Here is an 11,491-nt window from a genome sequence, read left to right as displayed (position 1 = left end):
CAATCAGCAGAAGAATCTTTTAGAGTTGAGTACTTTATTTTTATAATTGATCAAGCTCTATCTTCTTTGAGAACCCGATTTGAACAATTTAAACAATATGATGATACATTTGGATTTTTGTTTAGTTTGAAGAGGTTAAGAGGTGCAACTTTTTCAAGTTTATTGAACTCTTGCTTGAATCTTGAGAAATATCTTCAACATAATGGGCGTTCGGATATCAGTGGGGATGATTTATGTTCGGAGTTACAAGTCTTGAGGTGTTACATACCAAGTGAAGCAACAAGAGCAATTGAAGTGCTACAATATTTGAAGACATTGGATGTTTGTTTTCCAAATGCTTATATTGCTTACCAAATTTTGTTAACCATACCGGTTACAGTTGCATCTGCAGAAAGAAGTTTCTCGAAATTAAAGTTGATCAAAACCTATCTCCGATCAACTATGTCGCAAGAAAGATTAAATGGGTTGGCTATGCTATCAATAGAAAAAGAACTGGTTGAGCAGTTAAATTATTCAGATTTGATTGATGTTTTTGCTTCTAAAACAGCAAGACGAATAGTATTTAACTAATTGTTTGAAATTTTTGGTTTGATGGTTTATAATATAAATCGTTTTTATAATATATTTCGTTGTTGTTTTAATGTTAGTTTTTTAAGTTAGCAATGAGTCGCATAATACACTTTTGAATTTTGTCGCTGGGGGGCCTACTTTTCATATTTCGCCTCAGGGCCCATTAGATACAGGACCGGCTCTGGTTTGAGCATCCAAACTAGTGAGTTTAGGAAGTGAAAATCATAATTAGGGTAGTAGAATTTGTTGATCAGATTTCTATCATCAATAAATAGACACCATCTGTGTGAAAGCATGAACAAAGTAAACCACGAAATCTTATTATATCTGTGAAAAGTTCAAAACTCTTGAGATCTGAAATCATGAGTCAGATCAAGGAGAAATTGGAGTAAATGAAAGCATCTAAGGTAAAAGTCTGTGAGTGCAGTGAATGTCCACCAGATAGCGACACTAATCCTAATAGACATAGACAAGAAACTTTAAAAGGAAGTGCAAGCAGGCATCTTTCCCGCATAGCGCCGTTACTTATAGTAGAAAATGTCTACTGCCAAAACCATTCAAGAAATGGCTAAAAGTTTGAGCAGTTATGGCAAAGAACTCGTTTTTATATGTGAAAATAGAGAATATGAAAGTAGGCGCATTTGTTAAAATTGAAGAAAATGAAACTAATCTTGCTAGCAACGCTTTCTGTTATGATAACAAAAACCGATGGTAGTATATTGGAAAAGAAACGTAAATGGCAGCGCAAGAGTAGGCCTGCCAAGAGGGTTTCTAAAAGAGGTTACTTCACAGGATAGGAGGAACAATCACCGGGAAAGCCGGAGGGTTAAAAGTCTATTCGATACCTCGTATAATATTCCTCTAGATGAGAATATAAGGGTTGACCTACAAGGTCATACGAATTGGATAATGATTATGAACATCTATCATTTTCCAGGGAGATCAAGGAGGAATTGATCTCAAACAAATTCTTATGTCCAATTATGGATAAGTATAGTAAAAAAGGAGATCCTATATAACATTTATGTCAGTATATGACACAAATGCGATTGAATAAAGCAAGTCCTGCACTTAAGTGTCAAGGCTTTCATCTACTTTGGAAGGATCTGCCAAGTGGTGGTATAGCGAGTTACACTGATAGCCCAAGAATAACTAATCAAAATGGCATGAATCAGTTTTTAAATTTTTTTCAAAACACTAATTTAAATTCAAACGAGTTAAGAGCTATTACTTTAATCAAATAATATGTGCAAATACAACAACGATAAATAAAGGGGAAGAGAGGACGCAAACGACATAATTGTGGAGGTTCGATACAAAATAATGATCTACATCCTTTGTTACCAAACTCTTTGTCATGAGTAAGACATTTTCACTAAATTGATTGATTTATGGTGCAATCCAAATCCTTACAACGCTTTTCGTGACTTACAAATAAGGAGCACCAAACCTTATATAATATTGAGTTTTATGGAATCTCAATATGACTCACACTATTGAGTTTTTAAGTAACCTCAATATGACCCACAAGTTTGAAGAATGATTTTACAATTGAAACTTTTCTCTCTTAACAAATTATACCAATGAATTAAGTACCAAGAGAGGCTAACACTTCAATAAATAACAATAAATGATATCTTAAGTATTAGATATAAAACTTTGATAAAAGTTTAATTTCATCAATCAAAGTTGTAGTTATAAGATGTAAAAAATAGATACAATCGATGTCAAAGATTTTTTTCAAAAAATATCTCTCTTTTGTGAATAATATCTAGAGAGATATGAAAAACTTTGTTGAAGATTGTAATTTAAGAAGTTTGATTCAGCAATCAAAGTTTTTGATATGAAAAAATAGATGAGATGAATATAGTGTAAACTTAAATGATTTTGCTCAAATGTATTTCATTTTATTGTCATGAAAACACTTGCAATGAATGCAAAAAAGTGAATCTATTTATAAAGTTCAATGAGCAAAACTTTTGGAAAACGGGCAAGTGTCCAAATGTCTGTCTCATGTCTAGACGTACAAAAGTGTCTATTAAATGCTAGAAACTAGAATAGTCAAAAAATCGACTGTTGTAATCTTTGAACGTTCGCTAGTGCCATCCGGACATCTGCCTTTCACAATTTTCTTCGTTTCGACTTTGTTTGATCCGACTTGTAAGTTTTGAAAAATCTAGGCTTTTTTAAGGAATTCTTGACTTATTTTTCAAGGTAAGTGATATCTTAATATGATCTAATGTTCAAATAATCAATTTGAAAAATAATGTTACCTTTGGTCTAAATATTTTACGCAAATGATTATCAAAATAGCTTTTTGTGCATAAAATTATTTTTAGAGATTTAATCACTCATTGCTAAATATTGAAGAATTAATACCTTTATAAATGAATAAGAATGTCTAGTCTATGATTTTTGTTTGACGTTTGACTTTTAAGCTCTTGTCTTGAAGGATTTGACTTGAATGATTGACTTCAATATCGACCTTCATTGTGAGTCCAATTTGTAATATGATAGTCGTGATAATGATCTTTTGGCAACAATCAATCAATTTAACATTGAATACTTTGAAAACTATAATTAATTTAATTCATTTATTAGAAAACAAGATTAACTTATTTGTTATGATCAAAACAATAATGAAAAAGTCAATCATAGGTCAACAATTTTTCTCTTTTTTTATTATGGCAAAAAAGATGATTTGCAAAGTAGTTTCAAACAATTGATGAGGAATATAAGAACATGCTGATTTTCTAAGTATAGAGGCCCACTGATTTCCTAAGTTATGTATAGGGGCCTGTTAATTTTGCATTGCTCTCAGTCTTGGTGACGTACTTAACAATAGATCCTCCAAGAATCACCTCTTTTCTTGTTGTTGAATTGCAGGTGGATTATCCGTTATCTAATTTAATTGATCCGAATTATTCACTCACTCGTAGTTGGGATGCTTCTTCAAACTCGAATGGTAGTTGTGTAGGTAAGGTCTATTTTGGATCTGATAGCCCTGCACATAACTGACCTATGCTAGCTGACCCATATGAGTGGAAGCCAAAGGGTTACTTGCAATGATATGATCTATCCTCACACCCTACAAAAACTAGAGCTAGATGTTTTATGCTAAAGCTGTCACTACGTCTACATTACGTATCCCAGCTGGCTTCCTCGGAGCTTTCCTCTTAGTAGGCCAATTGCCTTGATTCTCAGCAATTTTCTCATACAGGTTGAATACATCGTCAATCTCCAATGTCATAACTGAGTTGCCCACTAAAGCATTTGCCATTTATGAAATTTGGGGTGTAGTCTATTGTAGAAGAGATACACCTGCACCTACTTAGGAATGTTAAGATTTAGACACTTCCTAAATGTTCTCTTAAACCTTTTTCATGCCTCTAGTTATGTCTCAAAACCCTTTTATTTGAAGGTATATACTTCGTTTCTGATTTGGTGAACTTGAGATGGCGGGAGGAATTTTATGGAATTTTTTTTTACCATGTAATTCCATGGAAGAATTTCATGGAAAATTTGTCACATTCCCTCGTGGTAGATGGCTTCACACAACATGAGAGAAGCATGTATGTGTTCATGTGGATTCTCTGTTGCTTTCCCATAGAACTTGATTTCTTCATGATTCTAGAAGAGGTTTATGATATCTGGTCGGATGTGGAAGTTGGCTTGTCCAAAGGACGGATAGATAATTGCTGACTACATTGGTGCAAGTATAGGATTCACATAATCTCTTACTAATACAGGCTAAACCGGAGGTGGTTGCTGAATTGGTAGTGCTGCTTCCTAAAGTGTATCTTGAATCTGATTCTAATTATCAGCCACTACCTTGCTCTTCTTTGTTCTCTTCTACGTTGTTTGAATGTTCTTTCAATCTTGGGATCCAATGGTGGGAGTTCGATTTCTTCAGAATTATGCATAAACTATTGACAACCTAAAATAAGTGAAATAGAAGAAATTAGGTAGTGATATGAATAGACTAAAATAAATAAAAAATGAAAAATAAAATATCAAGTATCAAATCTAATAAAAAAAATAAGAAACTAAAATTAAAACCGTTATTCCTCAATAATGGCGCCAAAAACTTGTTCGGGTGAAATTGCAAGCGTACGGGATCGATGTACAAATGATAGAAATAGAAAGTTTCGAGTTTATCGTTCCCACGAGGAATAATGTTTAAAATATAGCTCAACAATTAGTATTAGATTACAGGGAATAATGACAACAAATGAGTGATTTTGGGACTGTTTATAATATTTCTAATCTATACTAATAAAGCAAGTAAATTTTAGTTTTATTGAATGTGAATGCTTGTATTGGATTCATGATGCCCCCCCCCCCTTCTGTATACTTCAATTATCAATTAATAATTTAGTTAATTCATGTATTTTTGACAATCGATCATACTAATCTATTAAATGCTCTTCTCCAAGATACACCAACATATGATCAACATGATCTGATAATATTTCTAATCCGAATTCATATGAAAATCACGCGTTTTGTTTAGGTTATCTAATTGATTGTACATGCCATATATGTTATTCCTAATATCTATTGTCCACGTGTTGATTTTACTTAGTTCTAAACTTATTGTAGGTATTCCTACGCTACAAAAAGTAACTAACTATTCAATTGATGGGAATGCAAAGTCGATGAAGAAATAGTAAGAAACATCTAAATTAATGTCTTAGATTGAAATAAACAAAAAAGGGATTCCTTAATCATCCAATCCAATTGAAAAACTAGCCTAACATCTTCAGAATTAAATTACAAAAGAATAATTTGGAAATCATCGCCTGGAAAGAAGAAACAATGATGAAATAGGAACTTTCCACATTTTTTATGTGAATCTTGAATTCGGATGAAAAGTCTTCAATATCCTATGTAATTTGCCATCATTCCATATTGTTACTCTTGTCATTCACTTCCAAAATTGATTAGAATCTATGGTTTTTTAGGCCTTAGGGTATTCCCCATGTTTTGGATGGCTTATGGAATATATAGGGTGCAAAAAATATATAGAGTGCAAAAAGATTATATACCAAGAATTTTCCCACATTTTGGTACATAATCACAATTACATGATTTAGTCTCAGGAATGATTTATTTATTTATTTATTTATTTTTAACCTTGCTTAAGCAAGGATTGTAGGTCCATGATTACGCATGGTATTAAATTTTGGGAAAATTTTTATAAATTGGTACCTGAATTTTCCCTCGTGTATATTTTGATCATTTTCAACAATTTCTCATCCCGTTGACTTCTCTCCAACTCAAATTGACTCTTGGCATTCTTGAAATATCCATCTTGCTATTTGACACAACTTTTAAATTATTGCATTTTAGTCCCCATAGTTTTGATTTCGTCATTTTTCTTTATTTTTTTGCTTGTTTTCTCCAATTCTTCATCAAATATAGTTTTACCTATTAGACACAATATAACACAAATTAAGCTATATTGAATCGAAAGAACTACAAAATGTTATTACTTGAAGCCCTGAATAAGTGTATAAAATACACTTATTAAATTCGTAAAAGGGCGGTATGTCGAACAAATAAATAGGATCTGATTGGTGCATAAAATAACCTAAGTATAAGAAAAGGAAAAATAAAAAATAAAAAATTAACCCATGAGAAAGATTGAAAACATGGAAATGACATTCTTAGAAATGACTTTACACTTCCCATATCTTGATATAACATAGAAACGGCATTCTCATAAACTAGTTCCTTCATAAGATACTTGTGTTTGTCAATTTGCAAGCTTTTGCAAAATGGCCATTCTCAAAGCTGGATTCTCCAAGATTGTCGATCATATGTGTTATTTATTCTTTCCCTCAGAATTTTGAGCAAAACTATTATTTTTGTGAGGATTGTTTTTTAAAACCAATTTCTATGTACTTGAAGCTTTAATTTGTAAGTTCTAAGAAGGTTTTGAATGGGTCATTTCAGTTCCCTAATTCCCAAATTCCACCCTTCATATTATTCGATTTTTCAAGCCATCGTCACACAATTAATTTTTCTCTGTTGAGACACACTGGATATGAATGGAAACCACTTGTATAGATGACATTTATAAAAACATGATTCTTATTCTCATTTATGGAATAGAAGTTCGGATACCTTTGTAGAAATTTTTCAACATCAAGTCCGTATTGTTGATTGTATTCATTGACAATAGTAGAGAGCTGTTCGTCCAAAACTCATAAGCATATGGGATCGTTGACAAATGATAATGTGATGAAAAGATTATTGTCCCATGAATAATAAAATTTAAATTGAATTTTATTAGTTTGTTATCAAATTCGAATTATGTAATACAGAAAAGAGTGTATTGATTATTTCTAAATTATCTACTATGAATTAAGATGATTTTCAACTAAATATGAGATATATTTGTTGAAATCTCAAATTCACATATTATTATCCTATTTCGACCTCTATAATTTAGTATGATTTGTGTATTCATGACAATCAATAATCCAATTTTATTCAAACATCTCTTCCATGGTAAGTTAAACATAAGCACGACTCGATCATATTTCCGTTTTGAATTCATATGCAGAGTAAGACACTCAATTATATGATTATCTATATAAATGTACACACCATACAATGTTACTCCTAATATCTATTGTTTGTGTGTTGAAATTGTAAAGTTCTAAAACTATTATGGACCTCCCATCACTACAACAAGTAACTAATTACCTAATTGATGATCAACTAATTAAATAATTCAACAAAGCATATAAGATCAATCAAGAATACAATTTAACTAAACTAATTGGTCTTTGAATCAAAAACAAAACTAATAGGGTTCATCTTCATCTCAACACAAAAGGAATCTAGTTTAGCATGTTTCAAAAGATAAAACGATAAAAGAATTGAAAAATCATCAGCAAAATTTATAAATGTAAGAAAGAGTTGTGAAATCTATATTTTGTTCTTGATTTTCAATCCCAAGATTTAATTCTTCAAGTTCTTGATGTTTCTAGTAAGTCTTTATGCAAGTAAATTTGTTATGACTAATAGTTGATTTGCATCTATATGATTTTTCCTTAATAGTTGAGATATCAAATTGAAAATAAATAACTTGTAAATGAAATAGTATACATATTCCTTCATGAGTCTTCGATCAATACAGTTTTTGGAAAAGTAAAATAGCTATAAACATGATTAATGATATTAATTATCACAAATCCACTCAAGGTGATAGTTATTCAATTTGATTAGGATGTAGATGTTAATTATCACAAATTCGAATTGGGTTATTTAATTTGACTAGGAAGTTGATTTTAATTAACACACATTCAATTAAAACTATTCAATTTGACTAGGATGTCAATATTAATTATCACAAATTCAATTAAAGTTATTCAATTTTCCTAGGACGTTTTGAAAGTTGATGATATGAATATATTATATTTATCTTAAACTAATTAGGTTTATCACCGTACAATTATTCAATTGAACCAGGATATAAGTTTGTGGTTTATTTAGAATTTAATTATTAATTAATTTAGGAAAACCATTTATGTTTCAACACATCGTGCGAGTATTGTATGTATTTGATAATTAACACAATTAAACTATTTAATTAATCATTATCTACAGAATCTAGGATAATAACAATTGGTAATGATACAATTGTAATCCTAATCAAACTACCTAAGTTTACCTATAAATAACAACGCCATGCACATATGTTTGCTACAAATTACCCTGTAGCCATTTTCTCACTCCCTTTCTATATTCCTCTCTATATTGTTAAGTCTTTGAATTTTAAAATAAAGAACCTTGTTTTCTACAATTTCGTTCTCCACATTCATCTTTGAAAAGAGGGGTGCTCAGTGCTGTCGGTGGTTTTTCCACCCTTTTCAAATATATTGTTATGTATGAATTCAATTACTTCAGTTCAAGGCTCCTTCGAGAGAAATCATGATGCATTTTAAGGCATACCTACATCCTTCTCTTTATTTTACAGCGCTCGTTAGAATTATCATTTGTCATTTTGTCATAATTCTCATTTATGTTGGTATAGAGAATTTATACATAATTTCATGTTTGATTTGAATGTGGAATAGCAAACATCTCATTGAATATAGTTCGCTATATTCATTCCTCCTTATTTACAAATTTCAAGTAAAAAATAGCGTGTTAGATGGCGGTTGATGGATATGCTATTGAACCAATGGATCCTCTTCATGAAGTACTTTAATTTTTAGATACATTAGAATTTTAATAGCATTTGATTATTTTATTAGATTTAGACTCAATTGTAAGTGACCTATTATTCAAGCTAGTCCCAATTCAATCGAATGTTAAAAACTAATTTTTATCAATATTTTGATGCATGATATGATTCCAAAATGTTCCTCATATTTTAATATGTTTTTTTTATTTAGTATTCAATTTGTATTGAATTTCTTGTTATATTAAAATTATTTATTTTAAACACTTTAAGAAATTCATTATGGGTAACGCGTTGTGTTGCTAGAATTCGAGGTGTTACATATTCCACGGTTGATTTAATCCTTTTTTTTTTTTTTTTTTGGGTACAATTTTGGGCTGCTTAGAATCCAGCCTTGCATTTGCAAGGCCTTAGTCTTTCGCGCAAGCATGTGTGTAATAAATTTTAGTAAGATAACCTGTCAATTTTTCAATATTATTATATTAAATCTCTTAGCACAAATCAGTTTCTAGTTATCTGCTGTAAAAACTGATGTTTGTGTATGAAGAATTAAGCCTGTGTTTGGACGCCATTATTCTACCAGAATCCATTTTTTTCCATCACATTAGGAGGGGCCTACGTTGTAGCACAGGAATGAGTGGGATTATTCTCTATTCACCCTTTTCCATTTCTACCCTCATTTGTGAAATTTCTTGGCAAATTGGGCTTGAGTGTTATGGGTAAAAATAGGTAAAGGAGAAGGTTAAATAACTAAAAAGGTACAACTTCTGTCATTCATGTGTCTAGGTAGCAAAAATTTTGACTGCTCAAATTACTGTGTAACGGTCAAAAGTATTCTACAAATGAGATGAAATGGGTATCAAACAGGGCCTAAGTAGAAATATCATAAATTCGTAAATTGTTTCGATTCCTTACCCCTCAATAGTCAAATATATCATTTCTTCACTTATGAAATACATACCCCAAATTTATTCATTTAACTCTCTTCCCAAGATATAACCTAAGATTGAATTTATATACTAACCCTCACCATCTATAGTCTTGATAGATCATACTAATTACAAATAAAATCTCAATAAATAAGGATTCTTTAATTTAATTGGTTTAACCTCTTAGACTCAACTAGGCTAATAATTACTTGTCAGAAGTCTAATTCTTTCAAATAAGTGCTTGAAGCTTAATCAACAAATGTAGTGCACCTTGTGTTTCATTACCTACTTTTTTCAATTTTATAGTGCACATTCTATTAAATGCATCAAATTGATCACTTTTTGAGTTTTCTTTTTTGAGATTAAATAAGTATCCTCATTGGCATCTTTTATAAGGTAGTTTTCACTCACGAACTATGGTAGCTTTTTCTCTTTTATTTTCATTACATGCTCATTCTTAAAAGTGGACCTCTAACTTATCATCTAATTTTTATCTTATTGCCTCAGACAATCCACCCAAGAATTTTTATACATGAAATCCTCATTCATCTCAATTACTTCCTACAATAGTTCAATCACCTCCCAACTACACTCAACATGGTCTAAGGATGTATAATCTAGTGGTTTTTGGTCAAGCATGAATCAACTTATTCCTTTACAATTCAAAATAAAAGTACTCCCCGAATATGTGTCTGATAATGTATGTTGATTTGGAACAAAAATGTCGAAGCTTGATGGTCCACTTGGATGTGTCCTTTTCCCTTGTCCCTTGTAGGTTTGTGTGTTTAGGATTTATGTTCCTAAAAAACAAAGAGATATTAATCCTTAATAATATGAAACTAGTCATATTAAGCTTAAACACATCATAACCTTTATGGCAGTATGAGGATGAAGATAACTAAACTACTATATCTAGCACACAAAATCAATAAAAACTAACTACTATGTTATCTAGAAAGCATAATAAATAAATAAGAATAAAATTGCGTTGTCTTCCAATAAGCGTTTGTTTATAGTCATTAGTTTGACTTCATTTTTTTGACAATTTATGGTGGATTGAAAACGAAATTTACAACTTTGCAACAGCTTCATTTAGAGATTTGTTTGCTTCATCTTTGACCCTCGAAACTTCGAGTTAGCAAACTGGTCCTTGATTGCTCCAACCAGTCCACCAACTCTTTTTTCGTAGTGATGACTTCTAGAATCATCATTCTCTTCATGGACAATCCTCTTGCATTCCTCAAGGTATACCCTCCAAACTTCAAGTTACCAAATTGGTCCTTGATTGCTCCAACCAGTCCACCAACTCCATTTTTCTTTTTTCTTTTTTTTTTTTTTTTCCTTTTTTTGTAGTGATGACTTTCATAATCATCCTTCTCTTCATGGACAATCCTCTTGCATTCCTCGAGGTGTACATTTTACTTATGTAGAGTATTCATACCGAATATTTTTTGTTGCCTTCCACGCTCAAGATTCTCTTACATTTTTCAAAAATTTATCAACACGCGCCTGGCTGCTAAGAATGGTCTTCCTAAGATCATCGGCTTGTTTTGATTTTTTCCAATATCAAGGATGATGAAATTGGCTGGGAAGAGAAGTCTTCAACTTTGATGAGCATATCCTTAGCCATTCATTGAGGATGTTTGATTGACATGTCAAACACTTGTAGAGTTATCGAAGTTTCTTTTGGTTTCCCCAAACTTAATTTCTTTTAGATATATAAAGGTAGGTTAATATTTTCTCCAAAATCAATTAAAGCATTTATATTATAAGAATTTCCTATAGAGCAAGGTAA

The sequence above is a fragment of the Olea europaea genome, chromosome 5 (assembly GCF_002742605.1).
Source record: "Olea europaea var. sylvestris chromosome 5, O_europaea_v1, whole genome shotgun sequence".
In the NCBI taxonomy this organism is placed as follows: Eukaryota; Viridiplantae; Streptophyta; class Magnoliopsida; order Lamiales; family Oleaceae; genus Olea; species Olea europaea.
This window is presented reverse-complemented; position numbering follows the sequence as displayed.